We start from the raw sequence: 13,139 nt of genomic DNA, 5'->3' as shown, positions 1-13,139 counted from the left end.
GAATACACGATCAACACGCAAAAATCAATGTTTTGTAGACTAGCACTTAATCTAAGGAGTAAAAAAGGAAAAAAAAAATCATTTACAATAATAACAAAGAAACTCAAATACTTAGGAACCAATTTATCCAAAGATGTCAGGACCTATGTTCAGAGAGCTACAAAACAATGCTAAAAGAAATCAATGAATACCTAAATAAATGGAAAGATATTCAATATTCATAGACGTTGTGACGATGATAATTCTACCCAAACTGATGTAAAGATTCAATGTGTAGCAGTTTGTTATTCTTTATGAATTCCAAATATAGCTACTGAATTGGGATTCTGAGATGATCTTTTCCTCTGGGCATATCAGATTGGATTGGATTCAGAGGTTTCACTTTCACTTGATAAACTAATGAGTAAGTGAATATACCATACTAATAAGGAATGTTGTTAAAGTGGGGAAGATGTGGGAAGCAGGGCTTATGGGAATCTCCTATATTTTTAAAGTAGCATTTATGTAACCTAAGTATCTTTTAAAAAGTAAAAAATAAAAATAAAAAGGCATGGGTGCAGAAAAAAAAAAAAAAAAGAAGAAGCCTTGACTGGGTCATGTCATTATGAGGTAGAGTTCCTGCTCCCAGGAAGAGAACACAGGAAGCCTGAAACCTTGCAGATATCAGAAGTTACTGTGCTTCAACAAGTAGCAAGAGACTTTGGTGAGGGAAGTAACTTATGCTTTATTATGGCCTAGTAACTACAAGCTTCTACCCCAAATAAATATCCATTCTAAAAACCAATATATTTCTGGTATTTTGCATCAGTACCCCTTTGGCTGACTAATGTAATACCAATCAAAATTTCAACAGTTTAGTTTATGGAACTAGAAATACAAAAGGCAATTATCAAATTTATTTAGAAGGGTAAAGACATCCCAAATAGCCAAAAACACTCTAAAAATGAAGAGCAGTGTGAGAGATCTTTCACTTGAAACATATTATGAAGAGACTGGTCAAAACAGCATGGTATTGGTGTAAAGATGTATATAGTGATCAGAAGAAAAGAACTGAGAGTCCAGAAATAAAATCTCACCTCTCTGGCCAACTGGTTCTGTCAAACCTACCAAGTTCATGTTCCCAGAATAAGACAGTTTTTTCAACAAATGGTGCTGGGAAATAGCCAAAACAATGGCTTTTCTCATTCCCTATACAAGAATCAACTCAAAATAGAAGAAAGACCTAAGTATAAAAGCAAGGACAATAACACAACTAGAATAAAAGTGATGTTGTGGTAGGTGGTAGTTTCTTAGACCTTACATCCAAATCATGAGCAATAAAAGAAAGAATAAAAAAATGGCACTTGCTCAAAATTAGCACTTTTGAACTACAAAGGACTTTGTTAAAAGGGTGAAAAGGCAGCAAACTCAGTGGGAGAAAATACCTGGAAATTACTTATCCAATAAGGATTTAATATCCATGATAAAGAGAAGCTATAATGAAAAAATAAAAAGACAAGTAACTGAATTTTTAAAATTGGGAAAAGACTTGAAAACATATTTGTTCAAAGAAGAAACACAAATGCTGGAAAAACACACAAAGAGTGTTCTATAACACTGGTAATTAAGAAAATGAAATCAATGTTATAAAAAGATATAATTTCAATACCTATTAGAATGTCCACTAAAGGGAGGGAAAACTACAAGTGTTGGAAAGGATGGGGTGAGATGGGAATGCTCATTCACTGCTCATGGGAGTGTGGAATGGTACAGCCACTATAGAGAACCGTTTGGCAGTTCTTAAGGAATTTTAAGGTAGATTTGCTATGTGAGCCGGAAATAGCACTACAAAGTATTAATATATACCCAGAAGAACTGACAGCAGTGAGATGAGCAGACACCTAAACTTCAATGGTCATAATGGTGTTATTCACAATTGCCAAAAGAAGGAAACAATCTAGGTGTCCATCAACTGACAAATAGAGAAACTGTGGTGTACAGATACAATGGAATATTATTCAGTTGTAAGAAGAATAAAGCATTTGATAATGTGGATGAAACTGGAGGTCATTACATTCAGTTACATAAGCCAGACACAAAACATCAAATACTGTATGATTGCACTATTATGGACTAAGTATATAATGAAAACTCATGGAGTATATTAGAATATAGAAATTAGAAAGAGAACAGAATGGAAATTGAGGTTTATTCTGTACAGAAATGGGTAAAGAGGCTGTAGATCTTTATAATGAATAGAAATGGTGAGAGCACATCATAAAGTTCATTAATTAGCTGTGCTAATATAGAGGTTTAATGTGGTCAAAAGGGAGAGATTATGGTTGCATATATTAATGGAAGGAAAGTTAAAAATGTGGAACATGGGTCTGTATAGTATGGCAAAACCACACGTGAAGAATGAATATGGATAATACTGCATATATGACTGTGTTTTCTTGAAATTGAACAAATAAGCTGTTAGAAGATGTACATATCAAGCAAAAATATAGCCAGAGGAATTATGGACAGTAGTGTATAGTAATATATTAATAATCTTAGATTAAGGGTAATCAAAAAAGGAAATAAATTAAGTGAAGGGAAGTAGACAAAAATACTACATATTGTTTGACTCCACCTATACAAAATGTAACTACAAATAAATTAGAGAGATAGAAAGAGAACAGCAGCTATATGGCAAGGGAAGGTTAGAGAGACTAAGGGATGATAATTAAGGGGTAGAGTTTGGTTTTTGTTTATTGTTATTACTGAAACAATGAAATTGCTCTATTCCAATAGTAGTAATAATAAATGAAGTGATGAATGCACACCTATGTGATCATACCAAATATCAGAGACTGTATAGTGTGGATGCACAGCTATGCATTATTAACATATATCAATAAAACAGATTTTTCAAAAAATAAGAAGAAAATCTTCAGGGGTTGGAATGGTACTTCCCCTATCCTCCTCCTCACACTGGCGGGCAACAGTCCACATTCACCTACAGCTTCCTGGTTCCATATTCTGCAGGGAGGAGAGCTGTCAGTGGCAGCCGGAAGGACAGATCTATCACACTCACCCCTGTATTGCTGATCTGAGAATTCATTCTGACATGTTCTTGTGTCTGGAAGGGCAGTGAGACATCAAAAAGACAACCAAACCACAAATGTGTGAAGCAAGATATTAGTTAATATATGGTACAGGACCCCAGAACTGAAGGAATGAATACTTCGTAGGGGCAATCTGGAATATTCAAAGTGTCTGTGTAAATGCAGTTATTGGTAACACTATGAGCTTCTGGCTAGGACAAGATAAATTGCACAGAAAATAAATTAGAACACCCATATGATTTCACCTCGGATAGTTCTTTAGGTACTATAAAAGGCTATGTAAATGCTGAAGGACAAAAGCAAGAAGAGCAAATCTGCAAGTTTCCTTTTTTGTTTTGTTTTTTTGTTGCTTTCTGGCATGCAGAGAAGGCTCTTTATCAACAATAGCTGAATACAAGATTAAGGAACAAACTATAATGAACAAATAAGAGAGACTTAATAAGAAAAATACAAAAAAAAAAAACAGAAAACAATGGCCCACTTAAAGTAAAAAACTGAAATGACATTCTTAAGAGAAGATTTTGGAAAAAACATACTTTTTAAATTTTTTTAATTTAAATTAAAGATGTGTGTTTACAAAAAAAATGCATGCAATTTAGGATTCCCATCCTATTAAAACTGCTCTCATGTAAATTTGTAAAAATTTATGAAAGCACATTTCTATAATTGCACTTTTAATGACATTCCATGTGTATAACAGGCTTCACTATTTGTGCTCTGCAATTCCATAAATTTAAAAATTTTTATCCAGTAATATATAGAATACAAAAATTTCCCCTTTTAACTATATTTAAATATGTAATTCAGTGCCATTAATTACATTGCACTTCTCTCATCGCAATTTATTACCAAATCATTTCCATATTTCCAAACAGAAAATAGGATAATTTAAGGCTTAATTAATGTCTCCACATCTACATCCAGTCCACTGGTATTGATTCTGCCTTTATGAGTTTGTTATATTTAATTCATTCGGTGAAATAATACAGTACTGTACTCTTTGTGTTCAGCATTTTCAATGTTGCCTGTATCACAATTTCATTCCTTTTTATGGGTACACATTACTCCATTATGTTTACATACCACATTTTCTTTATTCCTTCAAGGTTGATGGACAAAAAAAAAAAAGTTACTTCAGCCTTTGGCAATTGTGAACAATACCACCATTTCAACATCGGTGTGCAATTATGTGTTTGAGTCCTTTTCTTTTAGGTCTCTACCTAGAAATTGGATCACAGAATGTGGTAGTTTGAAGCTGGACGTACCTAGAAAAACATGTTCTTAAATTTAATCCATTCCTGGGTCCATGTAAAGGAGGACATTTATGATGAGACAATTTCATTTAAAGTGAGATACATTTCATTCAGAATACATCTTAATCCTATTGTCAGAGCCTCTTTAACGGGAATGAATACTGAGGGAGGAAAAAAAAGTCAAAGAAGCACTCTCCAACAATTTTAATTTTCAGTTTTTAAAATATTAATCTTAGCCATTCTAATGGGTTTTGTATTGACCTGTACATTGCTTCAGGGAGAAATGACATCTTAACAATATTTAGTCTTCCAATACATGAACATGGAATGTTCTTACATTTATTTAGGTACATCCTGATTTCTCCTAGAAGTGCTTTGAAGTTTTCTGAGTGTAAATCCTGTATAACTCTAGTTAGATTTGTTTCTTGGTTTCTTTGTCAGATTGCTTATTGTTTTGTGCTAAAAACACTACTAATTTTTGCATATTGATTTTGTACTTCACCCTTTCATTGAATTCATACTAGTTCTGGGAAATTTCTTGTGGATTTTTTAGAAGGTTCTGCTGCAGAATCATGTCATCTGCAAATAGGAAAAGCATTTATTTCTTTCAAATGTGGCACCTTCAGTTTAATTTTCAATGTCTCGAACAATATTGAATTACAGGGGTCACAGGGCTTCCTTGCTTTATTCCAGATTTTAGAGGGAAAGCTTTCAGTCTTTTACCACTTATTTTGTTGTTAGCTGTAGGTTTTTACATAAATGCCCTATTTCAAGGTGAGGAAGTGTCTTTCTATTCTTTGTTTTCTAAGTTTGTAATCAAGAAAGGAGCTATATTTTGTCAAATATCTTTTATCATGAATTGTAAAGATCATGTTTTCCCCTTTCATTCTGTTAATGTGGTGCATTAAATATGTTATTATGTTGAACCACCTTTACACACCTGGGATAATTCCTACAAAATCATGGTGTCTAATTATTTTTTTTTCCTTTTTTATAACTCTTTTAAAGTACTGTTTGCTTGTATTTTGTTGAGGATTTCTGCATTTATGTATTCATTAGAAATAATGGTCTGTAATTTTCTTCTCATGGGATATCTTTACTGGATTTGGTTTTAGGATGATGATGGAATGTATTAATTTACTTTCTTATGTTGACCCTCTTTAATTTTTTGGAAGAGTTTCAGCAGGTTTGGAATTAAGTATTCTTGGATGTTTAGGAAAATTCTACTGTGAAGTCATATGGTTTTAGTCTTTTCTTTGTTGGGAGGTTTTCAATTGCTGATTCAATCTCTTCACTAGTTAAAGTTTATTGAACTATTTATTCCATTTCCTCCTGTGGTAGTTTCTGTGTTTCCAGGAATTTCTCGATGTCACCTAGAGAATACAATTTTGTAATGTTTCCATATAGGAAAATTAATTCTAAATATATCAAAGACCTAAATAAATGCTAAAAACACAAAACTCTGAGAAGACAACATAAGGTAAAACCTTCAGGGCCTTTTATTAGGCAAAAGACAAGACTACAGAAAGGTAGAAAATACTGCAAGTAATATATCTAATAAGCACTTCATATCCAAAATTTATTAAGAATCCCTAGAATGTAACAAGCAGACAACAGCCTAATTAAACAACATGAAAAGGATTTGAATACACATTTTTGCAAAGATTTTCAAATGACCAATACTCATATAAAAAGATGGTCAAAATCATAAGCCTCTAAGAAAATGAAAATCAAAACCTCAATGAGATACCACTTCACACCTACTAGGATGGCTATTTTTTATTGGAAAAAAAAAAGAATATGAAAAGCAAGGATATGAAGAAATAGGAACCCGTGTACATCAGTGGTGGGAATGTAAAATAGTGCAGACCTTGTGGAAACCAATGTGGTATTTCCTTATGAAATTAAATAAGATAGCAGTATGTTATGCAATTTCATTTCTACATATATAACCCAAAGACCTCAAAAGAGGGATTAAGTGGATATGTGGGGAAATGATGTGGTTCAACCAATTGGTTCCTATCTACCATATAGGAGGTCCAGGTTTTGATGCCCAGGATCTCCTGGTGAGGGCAAGCTGGCCCACACAGTGAGATGGTCCACACAGGGTTCCAGCCCACAGGGGAATGCCAGCCAACATGGAGAACTGGTGCAGCAAGATGATGCAACAAGAGAAACAGAGGAGAGAAAATGAGAAGACATTGCAGAACAGGGAGCTGAGGTGGTATAAGAGAGTAACAGCCTCTCTCCTACTCTGGAAGGTCCCAGGATTGGTTCCCAGAACCACCTAATGAGAATACAAGCGGACACAGAAGAACACACAGCAAATGGACACAGAGAGCAGACAATGGGGGGAAAGAGGTCGGGGAGGGGGAAGAAATAAGAAAAATAAATCTTAAAAAAAAAAAGAATATTTACACACCATTGTTCATAGCAATAGGAAGTTACTGAAAATGTCTACAGTGACTTTATCCTTTATATGTGACCATTTCCAACTATAAACCTACCATTGTAATGGTTACTCTAGAGAAGTCTTACCTTTGTATATGAACATTTCTATTGATAGGGTGACCACTCCACCTTCCTCTGGTTGATAGCCATATGAAAAATCATGTAACTGATTTTTAGTATTCCCCTCTCCTGGATGTCTTGATCTCTGATAATGGTTTTACCTTTGTGATTCACAGACCACCACCCCCACACCTACCCCCATCCTTTGCAGCCCTTAATGTTTATTAATGAAAGAACCGGTTCAAACTCCACCCCAATTACTCATTGGCATCCTGGTGTTTTAAATAGAGAATTTCTGCAAATCTGGAGACAGTTTTGGCCACGAAGCTACTGTGTTCCATTGTTTGTGCAATTAAATGAACACTTCCTCTCTGAGTGACTGGTGTCTTTTAAATCCAGGAACTGAATTTAAAGATATACCAGGAGAAAAGAATCTGCTTTGACAGGAATCACTTTATACTGCTTATAGGAAGTAAAATTGTTCAGCCACTTTGGATTGGAGTTCGGGAGAATCTTTGAAAGTTTAACATATATGTACCACCCAAAACAGCAATTCCATGCACAGGTTTCTACCCCTAGACAGAGAAATAAAACCCATCAAAAGACTTCAGGATGCTTACAGTAACATGACATATAACACCAAAAAAAAAAAAAATTTCTAATCTAGTAAATGGTTAAATAAAAAGTTGCTATATATACATGAGAATATTACTCAGCTATAAAAAGCATTTATTATTATATATAACAATGAAATTTAACATCAAAAACATGTTAAGTATAAGAATATAGGTATAAAAGACTAAATGTTTTATCATACCATTTGTATGAAATTCCTTGAAAAGTAAAACTGTAGAGATGGATGGCAGATTAGTGTTGCCTCAGCTAGGGATATTGGTAAGAACTGACTGAAGAGAACAAGGGAACATTTAGGGGTTAGGGAAATATTCTAAAACTAGTTTGTTGATGGATATTCAACTGTATCCAATGTCAAAATATAACTTTATTCATTGAAAGTGGGTAAATTTAATAGTTTGGAAATTATCCTTAATAAACTAAGCAAAAAAAAAAAAAAGGATCATGCCATTCATCAATTCAAAGCACTCCTACAGTTTTCCTTTTTTAAGAGTAAAATCCAATGTCTGTATAGTGACTCACATGGCTAAACAAATTCTACAGTCGTGTCCTCATTAGTATAGTGGTGAGTATCCCCATCTGTCAAATCCTACATATCACATTACTACCCAAACCTTCAGTTTTCTCAGATTACTCCTGGTTTATACTATTTAGTTAAGTGGCTTTCTTGTTTCTCCTCAAATCAGCTGAGGACCCACTGCTCCTTAGTTATCCCAATGATCTTCATTGGTTTGTCAGCAACTCTTTGAAGTATTTAATCAAATGTCAGCACCTCAGTGAAGCCTTTCCTGATCTTGCTCTTTGTTATGATAACTCTTGAATGTTCAGTGTCCAGAACTCTGTACCTCTCGTCTCTGACAAGTTTTGACTGTATTTCAAGAAAAAACGTAAAGTTATCAGATATGTATGGCAGGGGATGGATAAAAGGATTGAAAAGTAACTGCTAAGCATTAGGGGGTTTTCTTTTGGGAGTAATGAAAATGCAAAACATTTACGGTAGTGATGAATACACAATTCTGTGATTACACCATCTTATTCCTCCATAAAAATTAATAAAATTAATCTTAGTTTTAGGGAAAACAAAATCTATGTAGCAGCATAACACACTGAACCGTAAGCTAAATCATGAACTAATATATTATGAAAAAGTGTTTTCATCAATTGTAACAAATGTACCACACAAATACAAGTTGTGATAATTAATAATAGGGTGCTATTTGGAAATCCTATATGTTACACATGATTTTTCACAATTACTTGAATTTAAAAAAAAACTTAATCTACTTTTTACTAAATGACCTACAACAACACTGTTTAGAATGTGTTCCAGCAAGAAGCTACATATTTCCTCTATGGTTGAATAATAAAGTCTCTACATGTAATATGCTAGAATTTTAACCATCTGAGTCTTCAATTCCACTCTGGGCACTCACTATGGAAATAAACCCAAAAAATACAGAAGAACAACTGCATAAAAATGACACATCATAGTGTAATATACAGAAGTAAAAGGTTTAAAAACAAAGTAACAATGGAGCAAATATATCATATATCTGATAAAAAGGACATTCATGAAATTCTAGACTCTAAACTAAATGCTCACATTTCATACTCTTAACTTCACTAGCCTCATTTTATCTTTCCTTTCTCCTTCCAAATTCCCTCAATTTTCTGAGACAAATATCATGGCCCCCCTAATTACTCAGCATTCTCATACTTACACTATTCCTTGTAATTAACGGTAACTGAAACTTTATTAGTTTTTCACCTATTAGCATGAATCCATAACAGTCAGCATCTGGTAAATAGGGAATTGTGAATATATAAGTATTTCAGATTATCCGACGTATTATATATTAATTTTATAGTGAGTAAACACATAGTAACACTTAAAACTCTCATATAATTATGAATTGCTTAAAATAGTTTTATAGATAGAATCAGTTCCTAATTTTTTTCTTATTCCTCCAAAATGTACACATATCACAGGAAGAAATATTCTATGAGAAACTAACAAAACAGCTAGTGTTGGTGTTACCTGAATGGAATTAGATAGCTGTTTTCTCCATGGCTCCTCTGTACTGCTGGTCAAGTTTGTGCAGTTATGGGTAGATTGAGTGTGTTTCGCTGTAGGTAAGGCACATTTCCATCACTTCCATTTCCTTTTATACAATTACTGCCTATCAAAATAATTTCTGAACTCCCTAGCATTTTGGATGTGCTGCAAGGAACACAGCCTGCAGGAAAAGGTCCATTGGACAAAGGCTGCCCAGGACAAGCAGGGCGAACTCCAGGGTGAGAGATGCTAGGCTCTCTGGTCACAGCAGCATGTGGCTGCTGGCCTGAGATAGAGTTTGGAGGCAGTGATGAGTCAGTTACTGGCCCGTTAGGAATTCCAGTAGATTGTAAGTAAGCAACTCCTGTTTGTCTCATGTTCAAAAACAAGAAATAAAACCTGCTTGTGTGACTTCAAAAATATATAACCAATTTCTTTCCAATTTTATTCTACATTTAATTACTCTATGTTAAAAAATATATACACTGTGAAAACAAGAAATTATGTTCATTTTTAGCTATCACACTTGTAGAGTAGAGCAGAAATCTGTTTAATTTTATAATCAAAGGAAAGACCATTTATTAACAACATAATAAAAAAAAGAAAATAACTGAAAATTAAAAATAATGAATCAGAAATTTATAAATCCTTTTCTCACTATCTAATGAGGGATTTCTAAATTCCATTCAATTGTACATACTTGCCAAAGCCTTTAATCCAACAAACCTTAAAATGTTTCCTCCTAAATTTGGGATATTTAATTATGAAGTAAATAAAAATTCTAACTGCTTACAATGCATATCAAATATTACATAAAACATAGTAGTGCCCCAGGTTTTTTGTACTAAATTAATTTATGACAATTTTCTCTAAAAAGCTCTGTCCACTATTATTTTAAAATGTTCTGATTAAAGAATTCTACAGAATGCTGTCAGAAGGTAAAATGAATCATTAACATACAGGGATAAATTTTAGAATATAAATGCTATACACACTTGGTGTTGCTGCATTAAGACAAACTAACTTTTTAACTGTCCCAGCATCAGTTTCTGTGCTGGATTTAAATTATCTCTATTCACACGCAGCTGTTTCAAATGCTAGAGAAAGAAAAGAAGAATATTATGAAACAAATCTAATGAATATCATGTTATAAAACAAACCCTTATTGATAAAACTCAGAACTTTTCTGGTCAAAGATAGTAATGTCTGACAAATAATTTTCCATGTCTTTTCTGAAGTCTGAGAAAAGTAGGAAAAAATGAAAAAATTCACCACCTGAACAAGGGTGCACTGTGAAGTTTGAATTTCTAATCTTCACATAGAAAGAGATTTAAGTGTTAAGTGCTTAAGGCAGCATTGTTTATAATACTGACAATGGAAATGATGTGGATGACCCATAACAGAATTCTCACCAAATAATGGATGCATTAATATACATACTGTGTCTGTATAATGTATAGACATAATAAAAGCAGAAATGCTCTACATAGACATGGGAAGGTCTCACAGCTACATTCTTGAGGAAAAAAACAAAGTCCTATTCTATACACTCATAGGCATTTTACCTTTCATTTATAGAAGAAAGTCAAAAAGGAATATATGAGGGAAAAAGGTCATATATGTTTATGCATGCACAAAATACCTCTGGAAAAAAATAAGGAACTAAGAAGACTAGGTGTATTTGGCAAAGGGAAATATGTGGCTAAGAGAAGGAACTTTAAAGAGGTTCTACCTTATATATCCTCTACTTTCTAATAGTTCTTAATAACACATGAATATATTACTTCTTTATGAAATACAAAACACAACAAGCATAATTTCTGACACTGGAAAATGGAGGCTCATTTTAATTATGTATACACTTACTTAATTTACTGCCATTCAAATTTTAATAATTAATACTGAAAGAATTAAAGTGCCTCTACTGCTTTAACATAGAAATAGAAAAGTCAGAATAATATCCTTACCTGTAATTTCTGTGGTGTCAGACACCACAAATGAACTTGTTGCTGTTCTGGAGCATGTGAAACAATATGGCCACTACTCCAGGTATCAGAAATATTCTAAAGAAAAATTATTTAAAAAATTAAAGACTATTTGGCTAAATCCTCATAATAAAAGTAATGACTAGTGGGAAATCAAATGACTATGAATTGAGTATATATATTTAATATTCACTTGGGTAAAAAGGATTTATTATTTTAAATAAGTAATAGGATAATACACATAATCAATTTGGAAAATTGTACATTTAAAACATGTATTGATTCCTTAAACTACCCAAAAAGGTTCATACCTAAACCATTACCAATGTATCTAAGGAGGCTGTCCATTAACTCCAACATTCATTTTATTTCATTGTTATAAATTATAGTGAAAAGTATGTTAGGATTATAAAATCAGGAAGATAAATAATTATTTGATAAACTTATCCCCTACTTTATTTATTTAATAGAATGCTAAGATTCCGGGATAGAAAACCTTTTAAAAAAGAAGCAAGTTAGTTTAAAATCTTTTCACTCCCTAATGTCCACAAATTTAAAGCACAGGACAGGTTGTCTACTACACTATCTACTATCTAGTACATAACCTCAGGAGTGTTGGAGCTTCTTTATTGACTGGAATTTTTTAGTTTTTCTAAAGTGCACCTATACCTTTGTTGGACTAAATGTTCTTTTCCTCTTGACAGGACTGCACAGGACATCTACTTGGCTAGAAGTCATCATGTGTACTGGCAAGGAGTGCTGTGAAATTGGCGCATGATTGAGGCCTAATACAGGTTCAGTATTTGGATGATGAGGTTTAAAATCCTAAGAATCACAGGGGAAGACAAAAACCTGGTTCTGGATATTCTTAATTCATTCCTTTAAACTTGTGACACTTATAAGCTGCATACTTTTCAAAGGGATGTGGACATAAGTGATTGTAAATATTGAAAATCAAAATCAAAGGAATCACCAATGGAAGAATGTTATCTACTTAGAAAACCACATTTTGCTTTGTTTTTTAATTAACCCCTAAAATATTTTTATTGAAACCTTAATTTCAAATGCATGAGAATAAAAAAGCTTTTAAACTTGTATTCAAATTTCCTCCCATATTGGAGGGAATTTTATTTTGAATTCATTATCTCTTCACTTAAATAAAAGATTTTCTAGACTTAGTAAAGTAGGTTGACCACTAGAGAATGAAAAAAACCCTTAAAGCTGGGCACCTACAGAACTTATTATGTCACTTCTCACCTGCTGTACTGTGTTCAAGGCACCCTGCCTGGAGGAAAGCTTTGTGGGGATTGGTAGGCTCCATACCTCCTCTATACTAGGAAGTAATTTTGTTTATATTGTGGAAGGTTACACAACTGACCCTAGGAAAATTTATGTAAAAAGCAAATTAATACAAGCCCATTTGAGTAAGAGCAAGTGAATTAAATCTCCGTCAAGAATCTAGCTGCTTATTTTGTTCAAAAAGAAACAGATTCTAATTTTGGGACTTTGAGAAAGATGGTAGTATAAAGACCAGGCAGAATATACTTTGTGAATATGAGAACAAAGCTGAACTCTTTTACAGAGTTCTCACAGGCATCTTCACACAATTTCA

The 13,139-nt window shown here is 33.2% G+C and overlaps 1 pseudogene; it reads right to left on the bottom strand.

Moving 5' to 3' along the window:
* The window catches only part of LOC139438277 (lysine-specific demethylase 6A-like), a 58,976-nt pseudogene that overhangs the window by 26,691 nt on the left and 19,146 nt on the right, over nucleotides 1-13,139 (bottom strand).

This window comes from Dasypus novemcinctus, chromosome Y (assembly GCF_030445035.2).
Source record: "Dasypus novemcinctus isolate mDasNov1 chromosome Y, mDasNov1.1.hap2, whole genome shotgun sequence".
Taxonomy (NCBI): Eukaryota; Metazoa; Chordata; class Mammalia; order Cingulata; family Dasypodidae; genus Dasypus; species Dasypus novemcinctus.
Note: the sequence above shows the minus strand (reverse complement) of the source record. Positions and strands in the feature narration are given on the sequence as shown.